Raw genomic sequence first — 11,593 nt, forward strand, 5'->3', positions numbered from 1 at the left:
TAAAAAGCGGGAAAGGACACAATAAGTAAAAGAAACCATCTTGAACAAAGACTGTATCTTGCTAGATTACGTTTTAGATGAGTTCTTTCACTTTTATTTGCTTGTGACTATCTATTTTACGTGGTCTCATCCTGCCTCTTTTGTTAATAAACTTGTTTTACTATAAACTAATTCAGTGCTGTTTGAAACCAAGGGTATATACCCCACTTAGTTAGTATTTTATTTTATTTTATTTTATTTTATTGATTTAAGAGTGTAGTGATCTTAATATCTTCTGTGAATGTACAGGGATAGGATAGGTGAATGTTTTCTCATCATGCTTCTCAAAAACCTGTTAGGCTCCTCTGTAGCTGATAGCTTATTTGATATAGGTGGGGCCAATGGCTTCTCTGGGCCCCGAGGCAAGATGGTAGGGGGCCTGCTCTGTGCCCCAGAAGGGGTGGGATGTTGGGCAGAAGGGGCGGGGCTAGAGCTAGATGGCCATCAGTGCCTCCCAGAGAGTACCATGCCTGTCCCAGGCACCCTTCAGTGCTGTCCAGAGCACGCCACACAATGCTCAAACAGCAATTTAAAGGGCCCCAGACTCTGGCTGCTGTCACAGTAGCAGCAGTGACAACCAGGAGCTCCAGACCCTTTTGTATTGTCGGGGCCCCAGGGCAATTGCCCCCTTTGCCCCTCCCTGTCAGTGGGCCTGATTCAATACATTACTCTTTATTTTTATCCACATTCCATCATCAGAGTTCATATTTGTTTCAGTGAATCCTGATGACAGAAAATAGGGATAGTAAAATATACCTGAACATAAAGGTGCTGGAACTAGGGGAGCTAACAGTGTCACTGCCAATGCTGTTTATTTTAACATTTGGACAATCTAAATTTTTCAAGCACATAATTGCCATTGGCTCCATGCTGATGCCAGAGAGAAGAATAATTTAGGACACGGCTCTTTCCCTTACCCCTACCATCTCATAGGCTAAAGAATTCAATTTGTGTCATCTTTTTGACAGTGCAGAGTATTCCCACTAAGCCATTCAATGAGGTTATTTTTAAGACCACAACATTACTAATTTTACTAAATATCATCTATAGCTGACTTGTAAGTAACACATTCTGTAATGTGCAAGTGCTGATGCTGCTTTTCTCACTGGAAAATTGGTCTTTGCATTTGTAGTACAAGGTTTTAAAAGGACCTTAGCGATTTCCAGCTGGCTTTGGATCATCTAGCTACAGCAGATGTTAATTATGAATTGGCAAGGCGTAATGCTGACTATCCGAAAATGAAGGTACAATCCAATAAGCTTTATTGCAAAGATTTTTCTCCTTTTTTGTATTCAGTCGTGTGTGTGTATTAGTCTTTTCCAAGTTTCATAATCCGTACCTCTTCCCTCCTCCATTTCTTATGTCCAATCTGCAGTGATTTAGGATAGTTGTTTGTGCAATTTTATTTCTATCTGAATCCCATAGGATTCTATGGGTGAAAAAAAGAAAACAAACCTTTAAAAATTATAATTTTGTAAAAGCCAAATTTATAAATAAAGTTAGTTCAAATAAGTTTTACTTCATTTTTTATATAGATTTGCTATCACATTGGACATGCGTATAGAGTCCAATTTCAGACACTGAAGATCCGATTTCCAGTCACTCAAAATAGTAGCTGAAAGCAGAAGCTCAGGCAGCCTCCCCGGACCACTGAGCAAGGTGTAGGGGAGGTCCAGCTCTGCGTTCCCCAAAGGGATGGGGCCTCAGGTAGAAGGGGTATGGCCAGGGGTAGCCAGCCCTGAGTGCTGCGTGGAGTGCATCACACTGGTTCCCAGGCAGCCCTCAGTACTCCCGCCTTCCCTCCTCCCCACCGCTCTGTTTGACGTGCCCTTAGAGCCACACGGAGCATGCAGCCTGGCTTCCCATAGGGCCTGGAACCAGTGTTCCCCCTAACATTTTCTGTCCATGGGCGGGTTGAATTTTCTTTTGTGTCGGTTGAAATGTCTTATGTGCACCACCAATATTGAGGTTGTGTGTGTATGGATGTGCACCAATACAAACAAAACACACATACATAATTTTAAGCAATCCATATGTGTGGAAGAAAATATATTAAAACAAGGGATATTTAACACAGAGCAATGCATACAATAGTTAATATGAAATTAAATAAAAAAAAATTAACACTACCCTTGGAGAACATGTATCAATCTTTCTAACAGCTCAAGATAGTACTTGCTACTTCTGACTCATAAGAATCAGAACTCTACCAAATAGCAAAGATCTGGCCTTAACGCAATACAATATACCCTGTATTAATTAGTAACAGATTTTTAAAAAATCATTAAGTTTAGAATTTTAGATATCTGCAACACTCCAAAAACATTCTATTAAAAGAATCTTTTTCTTTCTTAACTTAAGCCATTAACACCTATGTAAAATTTGTTTGAAATGCATTCATGCAAAAGTCCTGGCACACACACTTCCCTTGCAGCCTGCTCCCCTCCTCAACCCAGTCAGACAAAGAAGACTGCAACTAGTTAGACACCCCAAACAAAATGCCCCCTGCCTCCACCTCACTGCACAGATTCCAGCATCCACCCACCCTATCTTTTCCCAACCTACCCCATGTAGTCAGCCCCTTATCTCCCCCTTCCTAGGAGGCTTGAGAGTGCTGAGTTTCTAAACTCCCCTCCCCTCTGGCTCCTCATCAGCCAATTAATTAATTAATTAATTAATTACTCCCTCCCTCCCTCTCCATCTCCCTAGCCACTAATTGTCTCTGTATCTCCCTTTTTACTGGTTCTCGGAGCTCCTCAATTCAAGCAGGCAACTAGCTTCATTTAGCTGCTTGCTCAGTGAGATGCCCCTTATGCAGCAAATCAGCTGAGCTGCCTGCCTGCGCAGGACCTTTGAACTTCTGAGCAGAGCTCAGAAAATTGATGCGTGAGTGCACAGGCATGAAGCTTAGAGGGAACCTTGCCTGGGACTGACTGCTGCTGCTGCCACAGTCCCATAAGTGGTGGCTGGGAGCCCTGGACCCCTTTGACTTGCTGGCCCTAGGGCAACTACTCTCCATCTTCCACACACACCCTCTTTGGCTGACGTGGCTGTAAGTGTTGCATGCACCTGGCAAAATTGAGCACCCACGATCAGACTACTTTTGAAACTGTTGAACCTAATTATCATATTTTTACCATAGTCTTTAGATAAACTTCTCATTGTGTCATATTTGAAACCCAATGAAGTCAAGGGAATGACTGTACTTCTATTGTAGGGATGCTAAATATTGGTTAATTGAATAGTCATGAATTCTTATTGGTTAGTCCACTATTTTATAGTCATCGGGCTGCCTGCCCACCTGGCTCCTAATATACCTTAAATGCAGAGGTCCAGCAGGGGTAGGTCTAGGACCTAGTGCAAGCTGGGACTGAGTTGAGCTTCTGGCCAGCCTGCTAAAAAATTTACTGACAAGAGGTGGGGGAAATTCATGTTGTCGATAGAATTAACCTATAAGCTTTTGCTTATCGGTTAATTGACTCCACTATTATATCCCTGCTCTATTGTAGATCAAGGGCACAGTATAGCCCTGTGTTTGTAAGACTTGACTTCTGGACCATATTGAAAATTCAATTTATCCCTTTCGAGCAAATAAGGTTTCCACCCTTTTGCAGAGCAGTCAAAAGGTCAGTTTAATTCATAATAGCTCCATACTGCCAGATGGGCCTGAGCCACAATATAAACTTTGCCCATGTTTTAAACTTTGCCCAAGTTTGGTGATATTTCAGTCTGGGATTTGGATCTGATATTTACATTTGATTTAGCACATTCCCGGGGTGAGGGGCAAACTATGACTTTTGCATCCAAACATCCCCAAGGTTTCAGTATGTTTTCATAGAATCATAGAATCATAGGACTGGAAGGGACCTCAAGAGGTCATCGAGTCCAGCCCCCCCGCCCTCAAGGCAGGACCAAGCTCCACCTACACCATCCCTGACAGATGTCTATCTAACCTGTTCTTAAATATCTCCAGAGAGGGAGATTCCACCACCTCCCTTGGCAATTTATTCCAATATTTGACCACCCTGACAGTTAGGAATTTTTTCCTAATGTCCAATCTAAACCTCCCCTGCTGCACTTTAAGCCCATTACTCCTTGTCCTGTCCTCAGAAACCAAGAGGAACAAATTTTCTCCTTCCTCCTTGTGACACCCTTTTAGATATTTGAAAACCGCTATCATGTCCCCCCTTAATCTTCTTTTTTCCAAACTAAACAAGCCCAGTTCATGAAGCCTGGCTTCATAGGTCATGTTCTCTAGACCTTTAATCATTCTTGTCGCTCTTCTCTGTACCCTTTCCAATTTCTCCACATCTTTCTTGAAATGTGGCGCCCAGAACTGGACACAGTACTCCAGCTGAGGCCTAACTAGTGCAGAGTAGAGCGGCAGAATGACTTCACGAGTTTTGCTTACAACACACCTGTTGATACCTGTTGTTTTGGAACTAAGGATTTGATTTGGGTTTCTTTCTATGAATAAAAGACACAATTTTGTCCACCATTGTAGTAGATTGCAGTAGCTGTCTAGTACTATATAAGAGTCTACAGTAGGAGGTGAAGAATAGGGGGAGATTTAGGGAGTTGACAAGTAATTACTCAAGTCAAAATTTGACCAGGGAATTGGAACTAAAACTTTTAATCTTGCAAGAAATCCTAAGAGATCCTTAATAACGACAAGTCATCAGGACCTTGGTTTTATATCTCATTCAAAAACCGAGACATTCAGCAACACAGCGCCCTGTAACAACGACCTGGATTGGAGCAACAATAATGAGCCAACACTATTTCTTGTCGTACTTGAGGTATTTTGTGACTTCCTGCCATCATAACCCAAATCAGATCTCTCTCTCTGCTAAACTGGTGAGAGAGCTTGTTTGAAGGTTACAAGTACTGGCTATTAAATGGTCCCCTAAAATGTGCTAGATGTTTTCTACATTCTATTTCAAATGTCTCCTTTTAAAAATCCATTAATAAACAACTTCATAATGCACATCGAGCCATGACATTCGGGCTGCTTGGCTTTTAAGAGTGTATTGATACCAAGGGAGTGCAAATAAACAGCATGAAAATTCAGTGTCATGCTTTAAAAATATTTATCTGACTTTTGCTTGGTGGAAAACGATTAAAAGATTTGTATTGTTTATACAAGATGAGTTTTGTAAAAAGTGTGGCCCAGTAAAAGTGCAGGAGTTTATAGATGAATATCCATGACACCATAAGGAAAATATCCCATCTGTACACTCTCACTTAATTTATAAACATGGATTCAATTAGGAATAACATGGTGGAAACCCAGCAGAGGTCACTTTTGTTCTTCTCCTAATGGTGCTCTTTTTCTTGTAACCTTTTATATGGGATTAGTTGGGTGTCGAGATTTTATTTCCCAAATCCCATCTTTTGCTCTCTTCCCAAATTAATGAAAATTATGTTTCCTCTAAGTTTCAGTACAGGTTTAACCTCTCTAGGCTGGGACTCTCTGGGCTGGCAACATCCATGGTCTGGCAGGACCACGGATGTAGCTGGACCAGAGAGCCAGGATTTCTGGGCAGTGGAATCCTGGCGCTCGAGGGCAGTCTCGGGGCTGTGGAGTGCCAGCGGCCCTGGAGCTGGCTGTGGAGGTCCAGCGGCTCCAGAGCAGCTGAGCCCCTGGCAGCCCCAGAACAGCAGAACTCAGGTAGACTGAAGAGCCCCGGCAACTACAGGGCTGCAGAGCCCTGGCGTACTGGAGTAGTGGAGCCCTGGAGCAGCAGCACCCCAGCAGCCCAGAGCAGTAGACCCCCGGCGGCCCGGAGCAGTGGAGCCCAGGTATGCTGGAGCAACTGCACCCTGGAGCAGTGGAGCCCTGGAAGCCACAGGCTGCAGGATCTGACAGCCTTGGGGCAGTGGAGCTCCAGCAGCCCCAAGACTGGCTGAAGATCTGCGAGCCTGTCCCCTGGTCTGGCAAACTCCTGGGGCCCCCAACTTCCCTGGTCTGGCAAACTCCCTCCTTTGGGACTGATCAGGTCCCGAGGATGCCAGACCAGGGAAGTCAACCTGTACTTTGAAATAGAGATGGCAAAATGACACTAGGGAAATAAGCACATTTTGCAGTGTGCTTAATTCATATTCAAGTTATGAGGTAAAATCCTGGCCTCCGTTCTGCCATTGACTTCAATAGAACCAAGATTTAATTCACTGGGTGAGACCAGATAACCTGCAAATAGATAAACTATCTCCCCAGAGGTCTACATACAACTGTAAGTCATTGTACTGGTGGGGAGGATATATGCTTTTCCCAGAATTAGGATGAAAGGCTGAAATGTGGCCAAGCTGGTAGAGCTGAAAGATGTTATCTGGTTATAGTTGTTGAGTCTGGGCTAAACAAACTGGTGACTTTAGTCTCACTGTCAATGGACAGGTGTTTATATCATGCAAAAAACTGCCAGCACAAGTGGTTCCCATTTGGTAATCTCCGTGGAGAGACTGAGGTTTGAATGGACAGGCTGACTGAACTATCTTTCATCTCCTGTGTATAGGAACCTGGGGCCTGATTCATTGGTGTCCTGCATCTTATGTACTGATTTACACCTGTGCTGAGAGAACACAAAAGAGGTGTTTTTAATAGCACTTACTTGTGTGACCAGTTCCACTGGCAGTCCAGTATTATTTGTGGGTCTGGAATAGAATTCTACACCTTGGACAGGAAATCTGATGCTTCATATAAGCATTTAGCAGTGGCTTCTAGTTACTAGGTAATAAGCGCTGCACACTTGGGTTTAACAGAAGGTTTTTTTCCCCATGTGCTCTTAAACATATCTTCACTATCTACCTTTCAGTTCCCTATTCTATGTCCAAAATCTGTACATTTAATTCGCAAAATACTGATCAATTTTGATCTTACCCAGAGGGAAAAGAAGTGCTTTGTGAGTAAAAGAAACAACCAGTGTTTTGACAAGTGACTGGGAAGCATGGCCCATTGTTGGCTATTTTGCTACGTATCCCCAGTGAATTGCATCTCCTCTGACTGTTCTATCTGACATGCAAATGAAACAGGGCCTGAGAATCCATTCTCATTTTGCCTCTTAGCCTTCACCAGTGATGGAATCCTGCCACGGCCAGAATTCAGAACAGAACCCTTCATACTTCTGAGCATGAGGTGGATGAAATAAACATTCCTTCATTCTGCACACTAGTCCTAGCATCCAGATTCCAACAGTACCCTCCAAAGTTTGTGAAGTGCTTAGAGTTTTAGTACGATCTACGATTTCTGCTAAGCAGCCACTGTGGGTGGCTACATATGGATTAAAAATAGAGATCATGAACATGCTTCAAATACTCTCATTTTGCCAGTCCCCTAAAAGAAGGCGGTTAGGTTTCTAACTCTAAAAGCCTTCCCACATTCATGTTCATGGAAGAATTCCCATTGGCTCAACATAGAGTGGGTTTGGCCCTGTCTTGTTTTTGAGTCTCTGGCATAATCGACATGCTAGGAGTATGCATCTTTGAGGCCTCTAGCATTACAATTTCCTCTTAGATATTCAAACTCTCATCTTGCTTATATAATCCTTCGTGTCAACTGTTTTGCATTAAACAGAAAGACATTTTTGGTTTGCTAAACACAGTTTCTTAAGGCAAATCTGATAATGATTAGCTGACATAACAATGCCCAAAAAAGTAGCTTCCAGTACTGAAATAAATATTACTACACCCATTAACCAACTGAGTAATTTCATTGTCTACTGATAAGTAGAACTGGGCTTTGAAGAGTCTTTAGAAGGCAAATGATGTAACCAAGAGACTACTTATGCTGATGGCTGCCTTTGCTAGGCTCAGAATTTTAAAAAATTGTTTTCATTTTTTGCTAATATCAATTGTAATAATATTTAATGTGACAATCTCAAAACACTTAAAGAAAAAGTCTCACAACACCCCTGTCAGGGATTGTATGATCTTATTACTCTAGTTCCTTAGTATACTAAAATTATTATGTAAGGTACTTACATTTTATATGCAGATTAGTTTATTAAGCACTGTACAAAATGAGATTGTGGATCTTTTGAGATGTATAGACAGACTTACAGGAAGTTCTGTGGAGGAGCTGGTTGTTATGGTACATGTAGGTACCAGTGACATACGAAAAAATAGGAGACAGGTCCTGCAGATCAAATTTAGGTTGCGATGTAAGAAATTAAAGGTCAGGACCTCCATGGTAGCATTCTCCAAAATGCTTCTAGTTCTATGTGCAGGGCCAACTAGACAGGTAGAATTGTAGGGTCTCAATGAATGGATGAGATCATGGTGTAGGGGGAAGTTTTAGGCTTATTAGGAACTGGGGAATCTCTTTGGAGAGAAGTCTAAACAGGCAGGGAAGGCTCTAGTTAATCCAAAACTGATTACTGGCATGTCAAATGAAATGGTTGTAGCGGAATTTTTAAATTAAAGCTGGGGAAAGCTTACAGGTATGGCAGAGCACACAGTTCATTCAGACATCCCAGAGTGGAGTATCTAACAACAGGTATTCTCTATATTCTAGTAAGGAGGTGATGGAAGTGAATAAAGTATACGAAGGAAATAAAAAGAAACAGTCATACAAAACAGGCACATTCAATTACATCACATGAAAGCAGACAACTAAAAAGTGACACATTTTATAAGTGCTTATACACAACTTAAGAAGTCTAAATACTAGAAGGGTGAACTTGAGTGTCTGGTAGTAAATGGGGATATTGGTATAATAAGCATCAAAGAAACTTGGTGGAATTACAATAATTGATGGGACATGGTGGTAGTAGGGTACAAAATATATAGGAATATAGTAGTTTGTGCTGGTGTAAAGTGGCACTACAGATGAAAGAAAACAAAGTCAAATATAGTCAAAATCTTTTAATGACTTAAATTGCACCTTAGAATCTCTATGGACAGAAATTCCATGCTTGAATAAAAAGCGTATAGCAGTAGGACAATATTAGCAACCACCTGACCAGGCTGGTGATGGTGATTGTGAAATGCTCGGGGAAATTAGAGGGGTTATAAAATAGAAAACTCAGTAAAAATGGGAAATTTCCACCATCCCCATATTGACCAAGGACATGTCATCTCAGGGCAAGATGCAGAAATAGTTTCCAGACACCACTAATGGACAAAGGGGAATGGATCACTTGAGTGGCCTGTTCTGTTCGTTCCCTTTGAAGACAAGACAGGACTAGATGGACCATTGTTCTGACTCACTGTGGCTGTTCTTAATGTTCTTATGAGATCTATGGGTGTGTGTTTGATTTTGGTACCATCATGTGTGACAGTGGTGCCAAGGCTATATAGGTAAAAACACAAGTTTACTGTCTTAAGACATCAACCAAATATTAGTGAAGCCATCATTTCCCATTCCTTTGTACATATTCTTGGATTTTACATGGGACAAACTACAGTGTGGGTTAGAGAATACACAAAGAAGTAGGAAGCACACTTGAGCTCAGCGTTAAGTTATGCGGCAGGGAGCCTTGGACACCAATCACAAATCCTAAAGTGTAAGTATTGGAAGGGAGGGATGGGAGCCTTTGTTCTGTGTGCTTTTCTGGTTAAGGAGTGAAAGAGGATGAATCACGAATACCGTTGCTCGCAGAAATACAAACTACTTTTGCCATTGAACCTCTGTGTGTTTTCATAACCACCTTTGAAACTTTCACCAACCAAGTTGCTTTAGATGCAATCTCTGAGAAATGCCAAGTTTAGTTTGCTAAGCTTTGCTCCAGTCTGATTCCAATGGATGGTAACAAAGGATTGGAGTTCACCGGGGGGCTGACTGCTTCTGCGAGCTCCTGGGCAAGGTGTGTGGGGGAGGCTAGCTCCATGCCCCTGGAAGGGGTGGGGCCAGGGCTGCCAGCCCTCCATGCCACCTTGAATGCAATGCTGCCCCTTCCCCTTGAGCCCTAGGAGCTGCACAGAGTGTGTGGAGCAGTAGCAGTGGTGGTTGGGAGTCCTGGGCCACTTTAAGACTCTAGGCCCTGGGGCAACTGCTCCATTTAGCCTCCCTGTCGGTGGACCTGGAGTTCACCAAAGCTTGATTGTCTCTCTTTCACACACACACATGCACTCTGTTTGTGGCTGTTCTTCCCTCCACAGCATCTTCCCTGACCAAAATCACCACCTGCCTTGAACTATTGTCAACATTCCCATCAAAATGCAAATCAATGTCAAGGTTCACTTTGTTTCTCCCAGTTGGAAACCAGACTTGGGCAGGATGTAACTTATTTCATCTTTCCAGAATAATGTTGCACTCTTGATACCGCTACTACCCTTTCTTTGGAGACTAATTTTCAAATGTATGGAGTCTGCTCTTGCTGTCATGCAGCTTTTTAATGAAAGATCTTAGTTCTAAGGGTGAAATTTATGTCAAATTTTATTAAACCAGGAAAAAAATTTTTCCCATATGAGTACCCAGAATCCATGTCAGGTGAGCAAAATAATATACTGGGGATTGTCACAGGTGAAGAGTGTTAACCAAGGAAACTTCACTCAATCTTTTAATTGGCTTGCAGCGTGGGAAGAATAATTTGAACTGGATTTCTAATTCAATCTGAGAAGAACATAAGGAATGTCCTTAGACTGATCCTCCAAAACGTATAATTAATGACTCCAGAGAATACATGACAGTGAGAAACTCTTTAAAAGGTTATCCTGAGTTCTAAAATGACATATTTTAACTATAATCAATCACCAGATTAGATCCCCAGCCCATTTCAATATTTAATATGCATACATAATGATATCAATCACTCTCACAAGGAATGAGGTCCTTTAAATCCCTCAACTTTTTTTCTTGTCACCAATCTTTATTATAAGCATGTAAGGCACTTTACCACCCTAGATGTGTATGGATTGCCACTGATACCAATGAAAGCTGCATGTTACCTATTGGGGCAGTTTGGCCTTCAGGAAATTTTTCTTAAATGAGACCATAGAGAACAGTCCTGCACTGAATTGCTAATAGATTGTGAATGCCCACGATTCTGGGAAATAGAGTCCTTTTCTGTGCACCCATGTAAGGCCACAAAGCTTTGAACAAAAATAATGCCCAGTGCAATACACCTTGGTTGAGAAGCCAAAGTGCAGGCAGTCTGGCTTGCTAGTGATATCAAAATGCAAGAGAAAGAGCTGGGCAGCCTTAAAATCCTCATTCAGGAAGGAGAAAAACAGAGGTCTCCAGTCAAGAACAGTGACTGCTGGAAGTCAGAAGCCTTAAGTGGATGCCCTGTATGGACTCCTGGAGGGAGAACATAGGTGCATTTGCCCTAAGCTGTGACATCTGCAGCAGACTGAATGAGACTTGCTGCTTGGGTGTAGCCAAGACAGCCAACAGAATTGCTGACAACATGAGGGTGGCAGCTTCACACCCCCACTAGGGATGGGGACTCAGGCAGGACTGGAACTAGCCTCCTCCAGCCAGTCCTTCAGTACTGCCAGGAGCATGCCACCTGGGGTTCCGGCGGCGATTTAAAGGGCCGAGGCCTCTGGCCACTGCTGCCATTGCAGTAGCAGCGGCCAGGAATCCCAGACCTGTTTAAACCTCCCTTTGTGCTTC

Source organism: Pelodiscus sinensis, chromosome 2 (assembly GCF_052426305.1).
Source record: "Pelodiscus sinensis isolate ZL-2025 chromosome 2, ASM5242630v1, whole genome shotgun sequence".
NCBI lineage: Eukaryota > Metazoa > Chordata > Testudines > Trionychidae > Pelodiscus > Pelodiscus sinensis.